Source organism: Rattus rattus, chromosome 5, assembly GCF_011064425.1.
Source record: "Rattus rattus isolate New Zealand chromosome 5, Rrattus_CSIRO_v1, whole genome shotgun sequence".
Lineage (NCBI taxonomy): Eukaryota > Metazoa > Chordata > Mammalia > Rodentia > Muridae > Rattus > Rattus rattus.
In genome coordinates this window covers 63,960,375-63,979,389 of record NC_046158.1, presented here as the reverse complement: position 1 = coordinate 63,979,389, position 19,015 = coordinate 63,960,375, and the positions used below count along the sequence as shown (strand labels likewise).

Sequence of the window (19,015 nt, the reverse complement as noted above, 5' to 3'; positions counted from 1 at the left end):
GGTTAATTGACTTTGCTGGTCCTCCTATAGGGTCAACTTTCTCCTCAGTTTCCTCCAGCTTTTCCATAATTCAATCACAAAGGGGTCAGTAGTTGCTGTTCATACACTTCTGACCCGTTAAGTTGCTTGTTGAGTCTTTTGGAGAGCAGTAATGTTAGGACTGCTTTATCATGCAGTTAGTGAGCACCCCATAGACTCAGTAATGATGTCATGTCCTGGGCCGCCCTTTGAGCAATATCCCCTTTTCAACCTGTTGCTGGACTTTCTTTCCCTCAGGCTCTTCTCCTTTTCAATCCCTAAATTTCTTTCAGATAGTAACAATTATTGATCAGAATTTTGACTGTAGGATAGCAATCCCATCACTCACTTGATGACCTGTCTTTCTGCTGGAGGTGGGCTCAACAAGTTCCTTCTCCGCACTATACGGTATTTCCTCTAGACAACCTCCCTTTGAATCCTGAGAGTCCCTCATCTCCCAGATATCTGGTATATTCTGGAGGGTCCTCCCAACCTATTTTTCCCCAGTGTAGCCTGTTTCTATTCTTTCTGCTGGCCTTCAATTGGTCATTCTTCCGCACTCAATACCAGATCATGTGTTCCTCTCTAATCCACCCCACCTTGTCCCCTGTCTCTCCCTCCCTCCCACCCTGTGATTACTGCCTTTCCCCTCACAATTGGAATTGAGGTGTCCTCACTTGGGCCCTTGATCTATCCATCTTTTTGGGTTCTGTGGACTGAATCTTGGTATTCTGTACTTTTTTCTCTCTTTGGCTAATATCCACTATTTAGTGAGTACGTGCATGCATATGTTAGTTGGGTGTTAGTTGCCTCGCTCAGGATGATATTTATTAGTTCCATCCATTTGCCTGAAAAAACTCAGGATGTCCTTGTTCTTAATAGCTGAGTAGTATTCCAAGTTCATTTACATAGTGGAATACTATTCAGCTATTTTTCTTTTATCTTGAGCCAAATCATGATTAATTGCCACAGGTTCGCTTGGGATTTCATTTCCATCATCTTAACAACTTGAGAATTTTGAGTTATATATAGTCCTGATGCAAGAGACTGAACATTTATTTGTATTTTTTTCTATTTTAAATATATGAATATTTTGCCTGCATGTATGTTTGTACTATACATGCCTGGAAATGAAGGAGATAAGAAGACGGAATTAGACAACTGGAATTTGACGCTACAGATGATTGTAGGCTGCCACGTATGTACTTGGAGCTATTTTAGTTTTCAGGAAGAGCAGCTCTTGACTACAGAGCTATTTCTAGCCACAAAAAAAAAAACACATTAAAACAGCCATCCCTTTATCTCTCATGTATTGCTGATTTGTTTTCCTTAAAAATTGTGATACTACAGATATTTACTGAAAAGTTTATGAGACCTAAATATAATTATACATGCAACTGAATGTGCTCAATTCCCTAGTATAATACACATAAGTATGTATTATTTATTATGTAGGAGGAATATTTCTTCTATGTCCATTGGGTATTGAGTAATTTGAAAATTAAATTGCAAAGACAACTTTAACTGGACAAAAACTCCAACATCCCTTTATATTTTGCATGATATGGGTACTTACATATTTTGCTTGGTATTTGATGAAGAATGGGACAGGAAAAGTGCTTATGATTACACTAGGAATTGTAATCAAATGATGGTTAGCAGAAGATGGACATATAACAATGTCTATATGCTCAGATATTTGCATGCCTTTGTTAAAGGAGTTTTCTTGAGGAGAAGCAAGGATTTTAATGGGAACTCAAAGGAAACCTTTTCAGGAAGTAGAAAAGAACATTTCCGTATGACAATTGTGCACTCAGAATTTACTTATGTCAATTAGTTCCTGTATTATTTTGATAGGAAAGGATATTACTACTTTTTATGGCTTTATGTGAGACCAAACTTCTATATCTGTAGTTATGTATGAACAATTATTATTAACTGAGCATTGGAGCAAAATAGACATTTCTCAAACTTTTATCATAAGGTCAACTAACCTAAGAGCATGTGCTTATGTTAAGATCATTGTACAAGAGCAAAATGCAAATAAAATCTATACTGAGACCCAGTGTTATTTATTGGTCACAAACTTTAACTAAGAAATGAAACATCAAAGAAAGCTGGGAAGGATTAAGGCCAATACTTTTGATTGCTTGTGTTTGTGTTTGTGTGTGTGTGTGTGTGTGTGTGTGTGTGTGTGTGTGTGTGTGCGCGCGCGCGCATGTTTGAAATGTACAGCAGTGAAGATACTTTAATACTTTCTCTGTAACTTCCTCGAATGACAAGAAGAGAAGGTCAGCATTGTGATCCTAAAATAGACACCGAAATATACCCAAGTAAAAGTAGAACATACCTTAGAGAGAATCACACTCATTTAACACATCACAATAACCAAGGATTGGAAGCAGCCTAGGTACCCATGAAGAGGTGTGAGTAAATAAAATATGCCTCATATACAGTGTGCAATAATCTTCAGAAATTTAATGGACAAATACTGAAGATTGTTTTAAAAGTTGTGGGAATGAAGATCATTAAATTAAGTGAAAATAACCAGACAAAAAAAGCAAGTGTCATATGTTTTTACTTACATATGAAATCTGAAAAAAAGAGTTTCAGGATTTATTATCTGGAAAAAGGAACAAGATAATCCAGGTTGAGGAATGAGAGTGAGACCGAAAAGTAGAAAGATAATATTATCAGAATAAAATACAGACCACTGTAAAAATAATGATGAATTAAGTGAAAACTAAATAAAAGAAAAGGAAAATTTTCTACTTCCTAAGGAGTGACAGAAAAAGAAATTTAAACTTAATAGTAAACATAATTCTGGAGAAGAGGAAGAAAAAAGACAAATTATATAAGAAACACACATATATATGTGTGTGTGTGTGTGTGTGTGTGTGTGCAGAGAGAGAGAGAGAGAGATGATAGATGAAGATAGTGATGACATACAGAGAGACAAAGGCACAGAAAGAGACAGACGGTTAAAGTGAGTTATAAGGAAAGGTCATTTAGAGACTGCCCCACCTAGGGATCCATTCCATCTGCAGAAACCAAACCCAGACACTATTACTGATACCAAGAAGTACTTGCTGACGGGAACCTTATATAGCTGTCTCCTGAGAGGCTCTGCCAGAGCCTGAGAAATACAGATGTGAGTGCATGCAGCCCAACAATGGAATAAGCAAGGAGACCCCAATGGAGAAGTTACCTCAAGGACAGAAGGAGCTGAAGAACAACAAAATCTACCAACCAGAGCCCCCAACACTCCCAAGGACTAAACCACCAACCAAAGAGTTCACATTTGGGTACCCATAGCTCCAGCTGGATATGTAGCAGAGGATTGCCTTATCAGGCATCGCTGGAAGTAGAGCTCCTTCATCCTGGGGAGGTTTGATGACACAGGTTAAGGAAATAGTATGGCACTGAGGCAGGAGTGTGTAGGCAGGTGGCAGAGCACCCTCATGGAGCCAGGGAATAGGGGAGGAGGATGGGGGTTTGTAGAGGGGAAACTTGGAAGGGAAATAACATTTAAAAAGTCAATAAATAAAATAACCAATAAAAAACAGCTAAACAGAATTCTCAACAAAGAAATTGCCTTTAATCTCATTACAGAAACAAATTGTAAGTAACAGTTTAAATATGCTGAGGTATGGGGTTTATTATTGTTGCAATTCACAACGATCCCTAAATAAACTTAAATTTCTGTTGACACTACTAGTAAGATATATGGCTTGTCAACATGAAGTAACTTAAATATGATCAACATTGAGATGTATTAGAAAAGTTGACCTAATAATTCTTGCTCACGTGAGCAGACGATTCCAGTCTTCCAGAGTTAAATTTACGTAGAAGATCCATGTTGTTTTCCTTTTTATATATTTTTCTCCCAGGTAGTACATCTAAAATACAGTTTCCCTTCCCTCCAGTCCCTTCTTACACCATGTTCTCTTTCCTCTTGATCCATTTACCTTTACCTCCTCTCAGGACAAAAAAAGCCTTTCTAGGGATATCAACTAAATATGCAATAAGAAGCTGGAATAAGACCAGACACATATTATCACAGCAAGGTTAGATGAGTCAAAAAAGTTGGATGAAAAGGGTCTCAAAAATAAAGCATACAAGAATATGAGACAGCCACTGATCCCATTGTTACGAACCCCACAAGAACACTGGATGACACAATCACAACTTATCTCCAGACCTAGTTCAGGACCATACAGACTCCTTGATAGTACAGGTCAATTGATTCTATGAGCCACGTTCTTTTTTTTTTTAATTGGATATTTTTTATTTACATTTCCAATGTTATTCCCCTTCCAGTTTTTCCAACTGTAAGCCTCCTTTCATCCTCCCTCCTCTTCTTCTATAAAGCTATTTGCCTCCCCAACCGTCACCCTTCCCACCCAGGCCCCGACATCCCATTACACTGGGCAGGTCCAGCCTTAGCAGGGCCAAGGGCTTCTCCTTCCATTGGTGCCCAACAAGGCCATCCTTTGCTACATATGCAGCTGGAGCCATGGGTGAGTACATATATAGTCTTTGGGGAGTGCTTTAGTCCCTGAGAGCTCTGGTTGGTTGGCATTGTTGTTCTTTAGGGCTGCAAGCCCCTTCAGCTCTTTCCATCCTTTTTCTAATTCCTCCAACAGGGTTCCCATTCTCACTTTTCTGTCTCTCTGGTGTCTCTGTTGATATCCGTTATGTTTCAGTCCCAGTATGTCCTGCAGGTGAGAGGTTTTGTAACTGTGCTGGTATTCCAATCCCTCTACTAGAGGCCTTCTCTGGGTATCGATGATTGTTGGTTCAAGCTTTATATCCTCCATTGCTGCAAGTTTTCACTAGTGTAACCCTCATAGATTCCACGGAGTTTCCATTGTACTAGATTTCTACCTCAGTCCAGAAATGCCCACCTATCCCAGTTGTCTATACTATTATTCATACCTTTGACACATGTGATCCTCCTGTTCTTATTCCCACCCACCCGCAGTTTACTAGCAAAATGTAGTATATTTTCCTTTCCAAGGAAGATCATTGCTTTCCCCTTGATTGCTTCCTTGTTACTTATTGCCTCTGGGTCTGTGGATTATAGTGTGATTTTTTTCGTTGCTTTACCTCTAATATCCACTTATAATTGAGTACATACCATGTTTGTCTTTCTGGGTTTTGTTACCTCACTCAGGATATTTCTTTTTAGTTCTGTCCATTATATGAATCTACTATTTTTAAAAAACCCAGTCTTTGTTTAATAGAAGGGCATCTAGTTACTTTCAGGTTCTGGCTGTCATGAAAAAAAAGCAGCTGTATTAGGGTTAGGGTTAGGGTTAGGGTTAGGGTTAGGGTTAGGGTTAGGGTTAGGGTTAGGGTTAGGGTTAGGGTTAGGGTTAGGGTTAGGGTTAGGGCTAGGGTTAGGGTTAGGGTTAGGGTTAGAAAAAAAAGCAGCTTTAACATAGTTGAGACAGTGTTCTCATTGTAGGATGGAGCATCCTTTGTGTAAATGCTCAGGAGTGATAAGATTCACTTTTGAAATAGAATTGTTTCCAAATTAAATGATAAAGTGACATTTTTTCCAAGTGGCTGTACAAGTTTGAACTCCCATCAGCATTGGCAGAGTGTTCCCATGCTACACAGCCTCACTAGCTGTCATGTTTGTTTTTGGTCATAGTCATTGACTGGTGAAAAATTGAATATCAAAGATGTTCCACATTTCCTGGATGGCTAAGGATGTTGAACAACTTGTTAGCTAAACTATGAGAATAATATCTCCATGTCTTTGAGCCTGTAACTTTTCTCCTTTGGGTTGGGTATAAAGCAGTTGCTTTGTTTATCACAATTTGCATGTTGTTTTTAAATCGGTTAATTATCTTGCCTGATGATTATCAACTATAATTTTCTCATAAATTGCATTATTCTCAAAAAAGTTGATCACATGTGTGATTCTCAAGTGTATGACTTATGTGAAACTAACACTATTAACTATACCTGTACCAATACCCTGCAAGTTTTATTACTGATGCTCTGTAATACAACTTGAGGTTATGGATAGTGAGTCCCCGAGAAGTTCTTTTATTGTTGAGAATATGAGTATGCTGTAGCTGTCTTCAGACAGACGAGAAAAGGCTATAGGATCCCAATAAAGATTGTTGTGAGTCACCATGTAATTGCTGGGAATTGAACTCAGGACCTCTGGAAGAGCAATCAGTGCCCTTAACCACTGAGCCAGAGAATAGTTTTCACTATCCTGTGTTTTTTGTTATTCCAAAAACAATTAAAATTCTTCTTTCTAACTTTATGAAAAGTTGAGATAGAATTTTGATGGGGATTGCATGAATCTATGCATTGCTTTTGGCAAGATGGCCTATTACTATATTAATCCTGCCAATCCATGAGCATAGAAGATCTTTGCATCCCGAGACCTTAATTTTTTCTTCGGAGACTTTAATTTTTTTTATACAGAGCTTTCACTTGCTTGGTTAGTGTCACACCAAGGTATTTTACATTACTTATGAATATAGTGAAATGTGCCAGTTCATTAATTTTTTTCTCAGCCTGTTTACCCTTTGAATAGAAGAAGACTGCTGATTTATTTGAATAAATTTTATAACCAGTCACTTTGCTGAAGTAGTTTATCAGATGTAGGAGTTATCTGGTGAAATTTTGGGGTTAATTAATTATACTATCATATCATCTGCAAATAGTGACATTTTGACTTCTTCCTTTCTAATTTGTATCACTTTGACCTCCTCTCATTGTCTGATTCCTTTGGTTAGGACTTTGAATATTATATTAAAGACATAGGGAGAGAGTGGACAGCCTTGTCTAGTTTCTGATTTTAGTGGGATTGTTTCAAGTTTCTTTCCATTTAGTTTGATGTTGACTACTGGTTTTGTGTATATTGCTTGTACTATGTATGTTCCTTGGGTTCCTGATCTGTCCAAGAGTTTTACCATAAAATGGTGCTGAATTGCATCAAATGCTTTTTCAGTACTTGATCTTTTTACAAAGGAGGTAAAAAAAATATCAGTGGAAAAAAGACATCACTTTAAACAAATGGTGCTGGTTCAACTGGTGGTCAACAAATAGAAAAATGCAATTCAGTCCATTCTTATCTACATATCCAAAGCTGAATTCTAAGTGGATTAAAGACCTCAACATAAAACCAGAAACACTAAATCTAATAGAAGAGAAAGTGGGGAAAGACCTCAAAAACATAGACACAGAGTAAATTTCCTTAACAGAACACCAAGGGCTTATGCTTTAACATCCACAATCAACAAATGGGACCTCAAAAAATTTTAGAGCTTCTATAAGGCTTTTAAAGGACACTGTCAATAGGACAAAACAGCCACCCACAGAATGGGAAAGGATCTTTTCAATCCTATATCTTATTGATGGCTAATATTCAACATATACAAAGAACTCAAGAAGTTAGACCCCAGAGATCCAAATAAAACTATTAAAAATGGTGTACAGTGCTAAACAAAGAATTCTCAACTGAAGAATATCAAATGGTCTAGAATCACCTAAAGAAATGTTTAACATCTTTAGTCATCAGGGAAATGCATATGAAAACACCTGGCAAAATGGCTAACATTAAAAACTAAGGTGATAGCAGATGCTGGCAAGGATGTGGAGAAAGAGGAACACTAGTCCATTGTTGCTGGGATTGCAGACTGGTACTTCCACTCTGGAAATCAGTCTGGTGTTTTTTCTGAAAATAGGACATACTACTACCTGATGACCCAGCTATACCACTCCCGGGCCCATACCCAAAAGATTCTCCAAGATATAACAAGGAAACATGTCTACTATGTTCATAGCAGCATTATTTATAATAGCCAGAAGCTGGAAAGAATCCAGATGCCCTTCAACAGAGGAATGGATTTTTAAAAAATGTGGTACATTTACACAATGGAGTACTACTTAGCTACTAAAAACAACAACTTCATGAAATTCTTAGACAAATGGACTGAACTAGCAGATGTCATCCTTAGTGAGGTTGCCCAGTTCCAAAAGAACACATATGGTATGTACTCACTGATAACTGGATATTATCCCAAAAGCTCAGAACTGTTGTGGTAAAAATAAAAAAGGAGCACGACTGGTTCCTACAAGTCACAGCTCCATGTTGGCCCACTGGTTCTCTTTTTTTCCAGGTGGTCACTCCCTGCCATTAGTTCTTGCACTGTAGTGCCATATAGAACTAACATTAATTTATATTAGTGGCAGATGGTTTCAGTGTGGCAGCATGCCACCTTAGCCTAGCAATCTTCTTGCCCCAATGGTTTCTCAGCTTCCATTACTTGTTGCCGTGGTCAGCCCTGGCCAACTGAGAACTCTGGTCACAGCTCCCTGGTAAACTCAAGACTCAACATACTGTAAACTAACAATCACATGTCTATGTTTAATTTTTAATCCATAATACATTCACAGAATGAATTCACTGCCAATTAATAAAGTTAAAACTGTCCACATAGACAAGGTAAAATTGACCTAGTATACGTGGATCTTGATCATCTTGTTCTGTCATCTCTATTCTGATTTCCTCACTTCCATCCTCCTCTCTCCTTCCTAGACTTTTCCCCTGCCTAGCCTTCTTTCTCATCCAATGATAGGCTTTATCTTATGCTGGACCTTCCTTGTTACATAATGAAATCATCCTACATAGAACACCCAAGATTCAATTTACAGACCCTATGAAGCTCAAAAAGAAGGAAGATCAATATGTGGTTGTTTCAGCCCATCTTAAAAGGGAGAACGAAATACTCAAAGAACATAGAGTGTGAGAGGAACTTGGGAGGAAGAGTATAGGCAACAGGGGACAAATGCAGGGGCCTAGATCAGGTATGGTAGGAGATGATATTCAGGCAGTCAGGAATTTGAACAGAGGTATATATCAATGGAGCAGGGGAAACTTGGGGTAGCCACAAGCAAGTCCAATATGCAACGAAAGCAAGAGGCTCCCAGAACGCAACAGGATTAAGATTAGCTGAATTGACCAACAAAGGGGAGGGAGAACCTCTAGAGATCATATTCAGAGTTTAGGCAAGCCCCTGGTTGGGGATGGAGCCACCCACTCATCCCCAAATTTTTAACCCTGAATTGATCCACTCAAAAGGATATATGGAGACAAAGTGTAGATAAGAGAGTATAGGAAAGACCATTCACCTTAGAACCTATCCCATTTATAGATAACAAACCCAGATACAACTGGGATGACAAGAAGTATTTGCTGGCAGAAGTCAGATATAGCCTTCTCCTGAAAGGCTATTCCAGAATCTGACAAATATAGAGGCAGATGTTTGTAGCCAACCATTGAACTAAGTATGTGTTCACCAATGGAGAAGTTAGTTAGGGCAATGATTGAAGGAGCTAAAGGTAAACACCCCACACACGTCCTGTGCCACTCCACAGGAAGAAGCACAATATGAACCAACCAGACCCTCCAGAGCTCCTAGAGAGTAAACCACAAAACAAAGTGTAGACATGGAGAGTCTGGCATCAATGTGGAGGAGAGCCCTTTGGTCCAGTATGGTTAGATGTTCCAGTTTAGGGAAATGCTAGGGCAGGGAGGCAGGAGTGGGTAGATGTGTGTTTGTGTACCCTCATAGAAGCAGGGGGAAGTGGGATCACATATGGGGTTTCTAGAGGGGAAACCAGGAAAGGAGACAACATTTGAAATAGAAAAAAAAAAAGAAAATATCTGATAACAAAAGAGAAAATTGCAAAATAGAAAATAAATGTGTATGTACTTATGCATTAAAAATCCCCTTTACACCTTTAAACTATATACTAAGATTTTGATATAATTATTCTTGTTAAGGAAATTATAGGAAAATTAATTTCAAAATGAAATAAATCAAGATTCATAAGAATGTCTTATTCTTGTTTCTCATCTACTTATGCTGAATTCTAGAAAATGATATTAAATGAAATATTGCACCTTTTATAAAACCATGCTGTAGAGAGCTGCGAAGTGCTGCGCCTCAAAGATGGCGCTGGTTTCCGCCTTCCACCCTCCCAACGGTGAGCGCTCCTTGCAGTAAACAAGTCCTTATTTGGCTATGTCTGCCTGGCCTGGTAGCTTCCGCATAGTGACAGCCTATCTACATGACCCACGTGGCTTGCTAGGACTGGCCAGTGCTAGCTATTTAAGTATGGTGCAGGGCGTTCCCCAGGGAGAGAGAGTCAGAAGAGTGAGAGTCAGAAGAGAGAGAGTCGGGGAGAGAGAGTCAGAAGAGATAGAGGTCAAAAGATTGTATCAAGGTTCCTGAGTAAAACTGCTTGAAGAAGATCTCCTGTGGTCGTATCTCTCTTGCTGGTCGAGGTTGGGCGTGGCACCATGGTTTAAGTTCATCTTATTCCTTCCATTTTTTATTTTTGATATTATAATATAATATCTTTACTTATACGTTGCAGTTGATCTCTATAAAATTCTCCCACATACTTCTCCTTGCTCAATTTTAAATTCATGACCTATTTACTCCATTGACTTTTCTTTCCTTTCTTCCCATATATATGTAAATACTCCTATATACAACTAGTTGATTTTATATTATGATAGTTATACTTATTATTTTTAGAGTTAAACATTTCATATTGGATAACCAATTGGTGTGTTCTTACCTATGGAAGACTATTTCTCCAGTTCAAAGTTCTTGAGTTATTTAGTAGTTAAGCCCATGAGGTATTTACCCTGTTCATTTAAGTATGTCTATTGTTATCCTTGTTCAGTTAATATTTAAACAGGTTAATCTGATTTTGTCATATGAACTTAGCTTTCACTGCTAAGCTAACTTTAAAAGGTTTATTAATTTCAGATTTACCTTTTATTTTTCACTATATAAAGAATTAGCAAGTTTCAGAAATGTCCCATGCTAGCATAGTAAAATTCAGAGCAGAATGAAATATAATCCATCCCTAGGATGCATTAAACGTGTTTATCATGTAGAGAATGTAAGTTCATGGAGTAAAGCCATCAATTAAAGCAATTATAATAAGAGTAAAATATGTTTTACCGTGGTCACAGACACATAAATATTGAATACAAAGAAAATTAAAAGAGAATAAAAGTGATTCCAAAGATAGCCACATAATACTGGAAGAAATTCAAGATAACTACAAAACATACAGCAAAAATGGATATAAAAATCACAAAGGGAATGAACCCAGGAAATAGAAAACCTAAGAAAGCTATTAGGAGTCATAGATGCAAGCATCACCAATAGAATCTCAGGTGCAGGAGATATCAGGAGTGAGTGGGTGGTTGAAATTTAAATAAATAAAATATCCATTTAAAAGGAGGATACCACAGAAAATTTTGAAAACAACAGTCATAGAAAAATGTGAAATGCAAATAATCCAGGACACAATGAGGAGATCAAATCTAAGGATAATAGGTATAGAAGTCTGCAAAAGTTCCCAACTTAAAGGGCCAGTTAATATCTTCAATAACATTATAAAAGAAATGTTCCCTAACCTAAAGAAAGAGTTGCCTATGAAAATACAAGAAGCCCACGAAATTCCAAATAGACTGAACCAGGAAAGAAATTTCTCCTTTCACAGAATAATCAAAACACCAAATGCACAAAACAAAAGGTAAATATCATATAAAGGCAGTCCTATAAGAATTACACCAGACTTCTCACCAGAAAATATGAAAGCTAGAAGATCATGGTCAGATGTCATATTGACCCTAAGAAAAAACAAATGCCAGCCAGGCTACTATTCCCAGCAAAACTCTCAATTACTTTAGATGAAGAAATCAAGATATTACATGACAAAACCAAATGCACACAGTATCTTTCCACAAATCTAGCCTTACCAAAAAAAAAAAAAAAAAAAAAAAACATGGAAAACTCTGACATAAGGAAGGAATCTAAACCCTAGAAACTGCAAAAATATAAATGACAGGAAGCAACAATCACTATTCCTTAACATAAATGGATTCAATGACCCAATAGAAAGACATAGACTAACAGACTGGATATGTAAAGACAACCCGGATTTTGCTACATACGGGAAACACATCTTAGAGTAAAAGGCTGGAAAACAGCTTTCCAAGCAAGTGTTCCAAAGAAACATGCTGGAATAACGATTCTAATACTGACTAAAATTGACTTTCAAGTAAAAGTTATCAAAAAAAAAAATAAGCAGGGGTTGGGGATTTAACCCAATGGTAGAGCACTTGCCTAGTAAGCGCAAGGCCCTGAAAAAAAAAAAAGAAAGAAAAAAAGATAAATAAATAAGCAAGGACACATCACATTCATCAAAGAAAAATATCAACCAAGATGAATTCTCAATTCTGAATATCTATTCTCCAAATGCAAGTGCACCCACATTCATAAAAGAAATATTACTAAAGCTCAAAGCACACATTGCACCTCATAGAACAATAGTATGAGACTTCAAAACCCCACTTTCAGCAATGGAAAGATCCTGGAAACAGAAACTAAACAGACACATAGTAAACCTAATAGAAATTATGAACCAAATAGATTTCACATATATGTGTAAAACATTTTATCCTAACACAAAAGAATATACTCTCTTCTTAGCCTCTCATCATACCATCTCCAAAATTGACAATATGATTGGTCATAAAACAGGCCTCAACAGATATAAGAAGATAGAAATAATACCATGCATCCTATCATATTACTATGGATAAAGGTTTGCCTTCAATAACAACAGAAATGACACAAAGCCCACATACACATAGAAGCTGAACAACACTCTACTCAATAATAATTTGGTCAAGAAAAAGAGAAAGAAATTAAAGACTTTTTAGAATTTAATGAGAATTAAGTTACAATATGCCCAAACTTATGGGACACAATGAAAACAGTACTAAGAGGAAAACTCATAGCTCTAAGCACCTCCAAAAAGAAACCTGAGAGAGAGAGAGAGAGCATACACTAGGAGCTTGAAAGCACACCTGCAAGCTCCAGAACAAAAAGAAGCAAATACACCAAAGAGGAGTAGAAGGCAGGAAATTTTCAAAATAAGGGCTGAAATCAACCAACTAGAAACAAATGAACTATACAAAGAATCAACAAATCCAGGAGCTTTTCCTTTGACTAAATCACAAGATGGATAAACCCTTAGACTAACCAGAGGACACAGAGACAGGCAACAAATTAAAATCAGAAATGAAAAGGGAGACATAACAAGAGAAACTGAGGGTATCCAAGAAATCATCAGTTCCTACTACAAAAGCCTATACTCAACAAAACTGGAAAATCTAGATAAAACTAAAACACACAAAGATCCAACAAAGAAAGAGAACAACAGACAAATTACACTTATGGCAAATTACCCAAGGCAAATTTCCTGAACAGAATAACAAAAGCTTGTGTTCTAAGATCAAGATTCTACAAATGGGACCTCATAAAACTGCAGGGTTCTTTAAGCCAATGGCACTGTCATTAGGACAAAATGGCAACCAACAGATTGGGAAAAGTTCTTTATCAATCCTACATCTGATAGAGGGCTAATATCCAATGTATACATATAAAGAACTCTAAAGGTTAGACTCCAGAGAATCAAATAATCCTATTAAAAAAAGGGTTACAGAGTTAAGCAAAGAATTCTCAACTGAGGAATATGGAACGGCTCAGAAATACCTAAAAAATTGTTCAACATACTTAGTCATCAGGGAAATGTAAATCAAAACAACTCTGTGATTCCACCTCACATCAATCAAAATGGACAAAAACTCCTGACAGAAAATACTAGCAAGGTTCTAGATAAAGAGGAACATTCCTCCATTGTTGGTTGGAGTGGAAGCTGGTATAAGTGCTCTGGAAAGTAGTCTGGCAGTTCTTCAGAAAAGTGGACAAAATACTACCTGTATACCCAACTATACCACTCCTGCACATATACCTGAAAGAAGCTCCAACATATAACAAGGACACATGTTCCACTATATTCATAGCACCTTATTTATAATAGCCAGGAAAGAACCCAGATGTCCTTGAACAGAGGAATGGATAAAGAAACTGTAGTACATTTGCACAATGGAATATTACTCAGCTATTAAAAGCAATGACTTCATGAAATTCTTAGGCAAGTGGAAGGAACTAAAAAAATATCATACTGTGTGAGGTAACCCAATCACAAAAGTACATACATGGCATGTACTCACTGATAAGTTGACATTAGCCCAAACACTTGAAATATTCAAGATACAATTCACTGACCACATGAAGATGAAGAAGTAACACCTAAATTTGACTGCTTCAGAGCTTCTTAGAAGGGGAAACAATAATATGCAAAGGAGTAAATAAAAGAAAAATATAAAGGTACACACCTTTAAATCCAGGAAATAAGAGGCAGGTGGGATTCTGTGAGTTTAAGGTCAAGAATTATCAATATATCCAGTTCCAGGACAACCTGGGCTACATAAAGAAACCTCGTCTCAAATACAGATAGAAATAAAATCTCTTTAAATTAAAAAATAGAAGTTTATATTCAACTCACTAGGAATACATAAATATTTCCTTTTAGTATATATATATATATATATATGTTAACTGAATGCCTACTCCACACCTAGACAAATATCATTCCACATCTATTCCCCGCTACTATTCTTTAAAATATTAACTGTTTTCCAAAATATGTGATGACTGGCTTGCTTGCTTTTCTTCTTGAATATGAGTAATGTCTTCATTAATTTTCCTACTTAATTCCAATTCCTTAAAATTGAATAATTTTTAAATTATAGTGTAAAATTCAGTAAATTCAACATTCAATTCAGTAGCGATATTTATGTTGAGAAATTCCCTCCAGTGAATAAAAAATGTAGATTGGTACAAACATAAATGTTATATTTTCCATCAAAACTTATCAAAAAATAAAGAAGACACTTCATATTCACGAAAGAAAAAATCCACCAAGATGAATTTTCAATCCTGATTATATATGATCAACATGCAAGGCCCCTACATTGATAAAGGAAACATTACTAAAGCTCAAACAATACAATGCACCTCACACAATAGTAGTAGGTGACTTCAATACCCCAATCTTAACAATGGACAGATCATGGAAATAGAAATTAAATACAGACACAGAGAAACTAACAGAAGTTATGAACCAAATGGCTTTAACAGATATCTATAGAATATTTCATCCTAAAACAAAAGAGTATACCTTTTTCTCAGCACCTCATGGTATCTTCTCCAAAACCGATGATATAATTGGTCACAAAAAAGGCCTCAACAGATACAAGAATGCTGAAATAACCCCATGCATCCTATCAGATCACCATGGGCAACGGCTTGCCTTCAATAACAAAAAAATGACACAAAGCCCACATTCACAAGGAAGCTGAACAACACTCAATTCAATGATAACTTGGTCAAGGTAGAAATGAAGAAAGAAATTAAAAACTTTAGAGTTTAATGATAATGAAGTCACAACATACCCAAAATCATAGGATACAAAGAAAGCAGTACTAAGGAGGAAAACACACAGCTGTGAGTGCCTCCAAAATGAAACTGGAGAGAGCATACAATAGCTGCTTGACTCACAGTGACAGGCCACTAAGGATGCTGGCCAGATATCTGGGCTAAACATGCTCTGAGTGATCAACGAGCCTACAGATGCTGCTCTGCCTCACGGTCTGGACAAATCCGAAGACAAAGTCATTGCTGTGTATGATTTCGGTGGAGGAACCTTTGATATTTCTATCCTGGAAATTCAGAAAGGAGTGTTTGAGGTGAAATCCACCAATGGGGACACTTTCTTAGGAGGTGAAGACTTTAACCAAGCTTTGTACGGCACATTGTCAAGGAGTTCAAGAGGGAGACAGGGGTTGATTTGATCAAAGACGACATGGCTCTTCAGAGAGTTCGGGAAGCTGCTGAGAAGGCTAAATGTGAGCTCTCCTCATCTGTACAGACTGACATCAACTTGCCATACCTTACAATGGATGCAATGGATGCTTCTGGACCAAAGCATTTGAATATGAAGTTGACGCGAGCTCAGTTTGAAGGCATTGTCACAGATCTAATCAAGAGAACTATTGCTCCGTGTCAGAAAGCTATGCAGGATGCAGAAGTCAGCAAGAGTGACATAGGAGAAGTGATTCTGGTTGGTGGCATGACGAAGATGCCCAAGTTCAGCAGACTGTGCAAGATCTTTGTGGCAGAGCCCCGAATAAAGCTGTTAATCCTGATGAGGCTGTAACCATTGGAGCTGCCATTCAAGGGGGTGTGTTGGCTGGTGATATTACAGATATGCTACTCTTGGATGTAACTCCCCTCTCTCTAGGTATTGAGACACTGGGAGGTGTCTTTACCAAGCTTATTAATAGGAACACCACTATTCCAACCAAAAAGAGCCAGGTGTTTTCTACTGCTGCTGATGGACAAACTCAAGTAGAGATTAAAGTGTGTCAGGGGAAAGAGAGATGGCCGGAGACAACAAACTTCTAGGACAGTTCACTTTGATTGGAATTCCCCCAGCCCCTCGTGGAGTGCCTCAGATTGAAGATCCATTTGACATTGATGCAAATGGGATTGTGCACGTTTCTGCCAAAGATAAAGGAACAAGACGAGAGCAACAGATTGTTGCTCTTCTGGTGGATTAAGCAAAGATGATATTGAAAATATGGTTAAAAATGCAGAGAAGTATGCTGAAGAAGACTGGAGAAAGAAGGAACGTGTTGAAGCAGTTAATATGGCTGAAGGAATTATTCATGACACAGAAACGAAGATGGAAGAATTCAAGGTCCAGTTGCCTGCTGACGAGTGCAACAAGCTAAAGGAAGAGACTTCCAAAATGAGAGAACTCCTTGCTCGAAAGGACAGTGAAACAGGAGAAAACATTAGGCAGGTGGCATCTTCCTTTCAGAAGGCATCATTGACACTCTTAGAAATGGCATATAAAAAGGTGGCATCTGAACGGGAAGGTTCTGGAAGTTCTAGCACTGGGGAACAGAAGGAAGATCAGAAGGAGGAGAAACAGTAATAGTGGCAGTGCATTGTGGAGCCAGGAGGACATACTCTGAAGCTTGGGAGTAAAGGAACCTCCTGAGCAGAAAAGGGGCAAACTTCAGTCTTTTTAATGTATCTTTGCAGTATTCTATATATAATTTCCTTAATATATAAATCCAGTGACAATAGCTATAACTCTATATATGGTAATAAAGTCAGCAATAGCAGTTCGCTGTTATGTAACTAGCCTGCTGTTTTCAGCTGCACATAAAGGGGTGGGATGGGGCTGTGTACCAATCATTATTAGGTAAATCTGGTTTGTGCTGAAGTAGCTACATTTTCAAGATGGAAGCCCATTTCACATGCAGTAGAGGTGATCTGTCATGGACCTTGAATTGAGATCATATGCAGATGCTTGTTGACCAAGAGCACTGCTATAAATGACCTGTGTGTACATTTGCTCCTTCAACCGATGCCTTGCAAGACTAAACTCTCTGTGCCATGTTCTATAGGTGCAGAAGCTAGGTCAATGGATAACAGCTGTGTTAGCCATAACTTAAAGTGATCTATCGAGAATTATACAAGCCTCTCATGGGCCTAAGGCATGCTTCTCCAGCTACCCTCTTGGGTGGCCAATGTCTGACATCTATATTCTTGATGATTGTTCCTTTTTCATCAATTCTGGATCATTTATTTTTAAATAAAATTCTGAAAGCCTCTTGATCTCCTTTGAGTATGGTAGTAGCTCAAGGACTATGACTGTACCATCAGGTTTGTAAATAGAGGTAAAACCGCAACATTGGCTAAAAGGTTGAACAAATTAAACATGGGGAGGAACTAATAACATGTTGGCATGTATGCTGGATGTGGAAGCCCACTCAGGAAGCAGTGTGAAGCCAGACGGGGCTACACAATGAGACACCCTGTCTTAATAAAATACTGGCATAAACATAAAAAAATAATCTCTAAAACAAAAGAACCAAATACACCCAAGAGGAATAGACTGCAGGAAATTATCAAACTCAGGGCTGAAATCAACCAAGCAGAAAGAAAAAAAAACTATACAAAGAATTAACAAAACCCAGAGCTGTTTCTTTGAGAAAATCAACAAGATAGATAAACCCTTAGCTAGATTAACCAAAGAGCATGAGACAGTCTCCAAATTAACAAAATCAGAAATGAAAAGAGAGACATAAAACAGACTCTGAGAACCATCCAAAAATGATCAGATCCTACTACAAAAGCCTATATTCACAAAACTAGAAAATATAGATGAAATGGACAATTTCCTAGTGAGAAACCAGGTATCAAAGTTAAATCAGGACCAGAAAAATATTCTAAACAGTCCCATGACTCCTAAAGAAATACAAGACCTTATTTTTTTAATTTTTTGCTTAGATATATTTCTTTACTGACATTTCAAATGTTATTCCCCTTCCCTGTTTCCTGTCCATAAGCTCCCATCCCCTCCCTTCACCCTCCCCCATATGGGTATTCCCCCCATAAGTGCCCTTACTGCCCTGCCCATATTACTCTGCACTGGGATCCAACCATAGCAGTTGGTCCCCTTCCACTGTTGTCCCAGTAAGTCTATTCTCTGCTACCTATGCAGTTGGAACCCTGGATAAGTCCATATATAGTCTTTCAGTAGTGGTCTAGTTCCTGGAAGCTCTGGTTGGTTGGCATTTTTGTTTTTATGGGGTTGCAAGCTCCTTCAATTCTTTCAATACTTCCTCTAATTCCCCCCCAAGGGGGTCCTTCTCTCAGTACACTGGTCTGCTGCTAGCATTGACCTTTTTATTAGACATGCTCTGGATGTGACTCTCAGGAGAGATCTATATATGGTTCCTTCCAGCATGCAATTTTTAGCTTCATCAATCTTATCTAGTTTTGGTGGCTCTGTGTGTGTGTGTGTGTGTGTGTGTGTGTGTGTATGTGTGTGTGTGTATGTGTGTGTGTGTGTGCGTGTGTATGTGTATATATGGGGTCACATGTGGGTCAGGCTCTGAATGGCCATTCCTTGAGTCACTGCTCTAAACTTAGCTTCCATACCATGCTCC

At 37.8% G+C, this 19,015-nt stretch overlaps 1 pseudogene; it reads left to right on the top strand.

Moving 5' to 3' along the window:
- Nucleotides 1–1,138: 1,138 nt before the first annotated feature.
- LOC116900860 lies at nt 1,139–17,125 on the top strand (annotated as a pseudogene).
- The last annotated feature ends 1,890 nt before the right edge of the window (nt 17,126–19,015 follow it).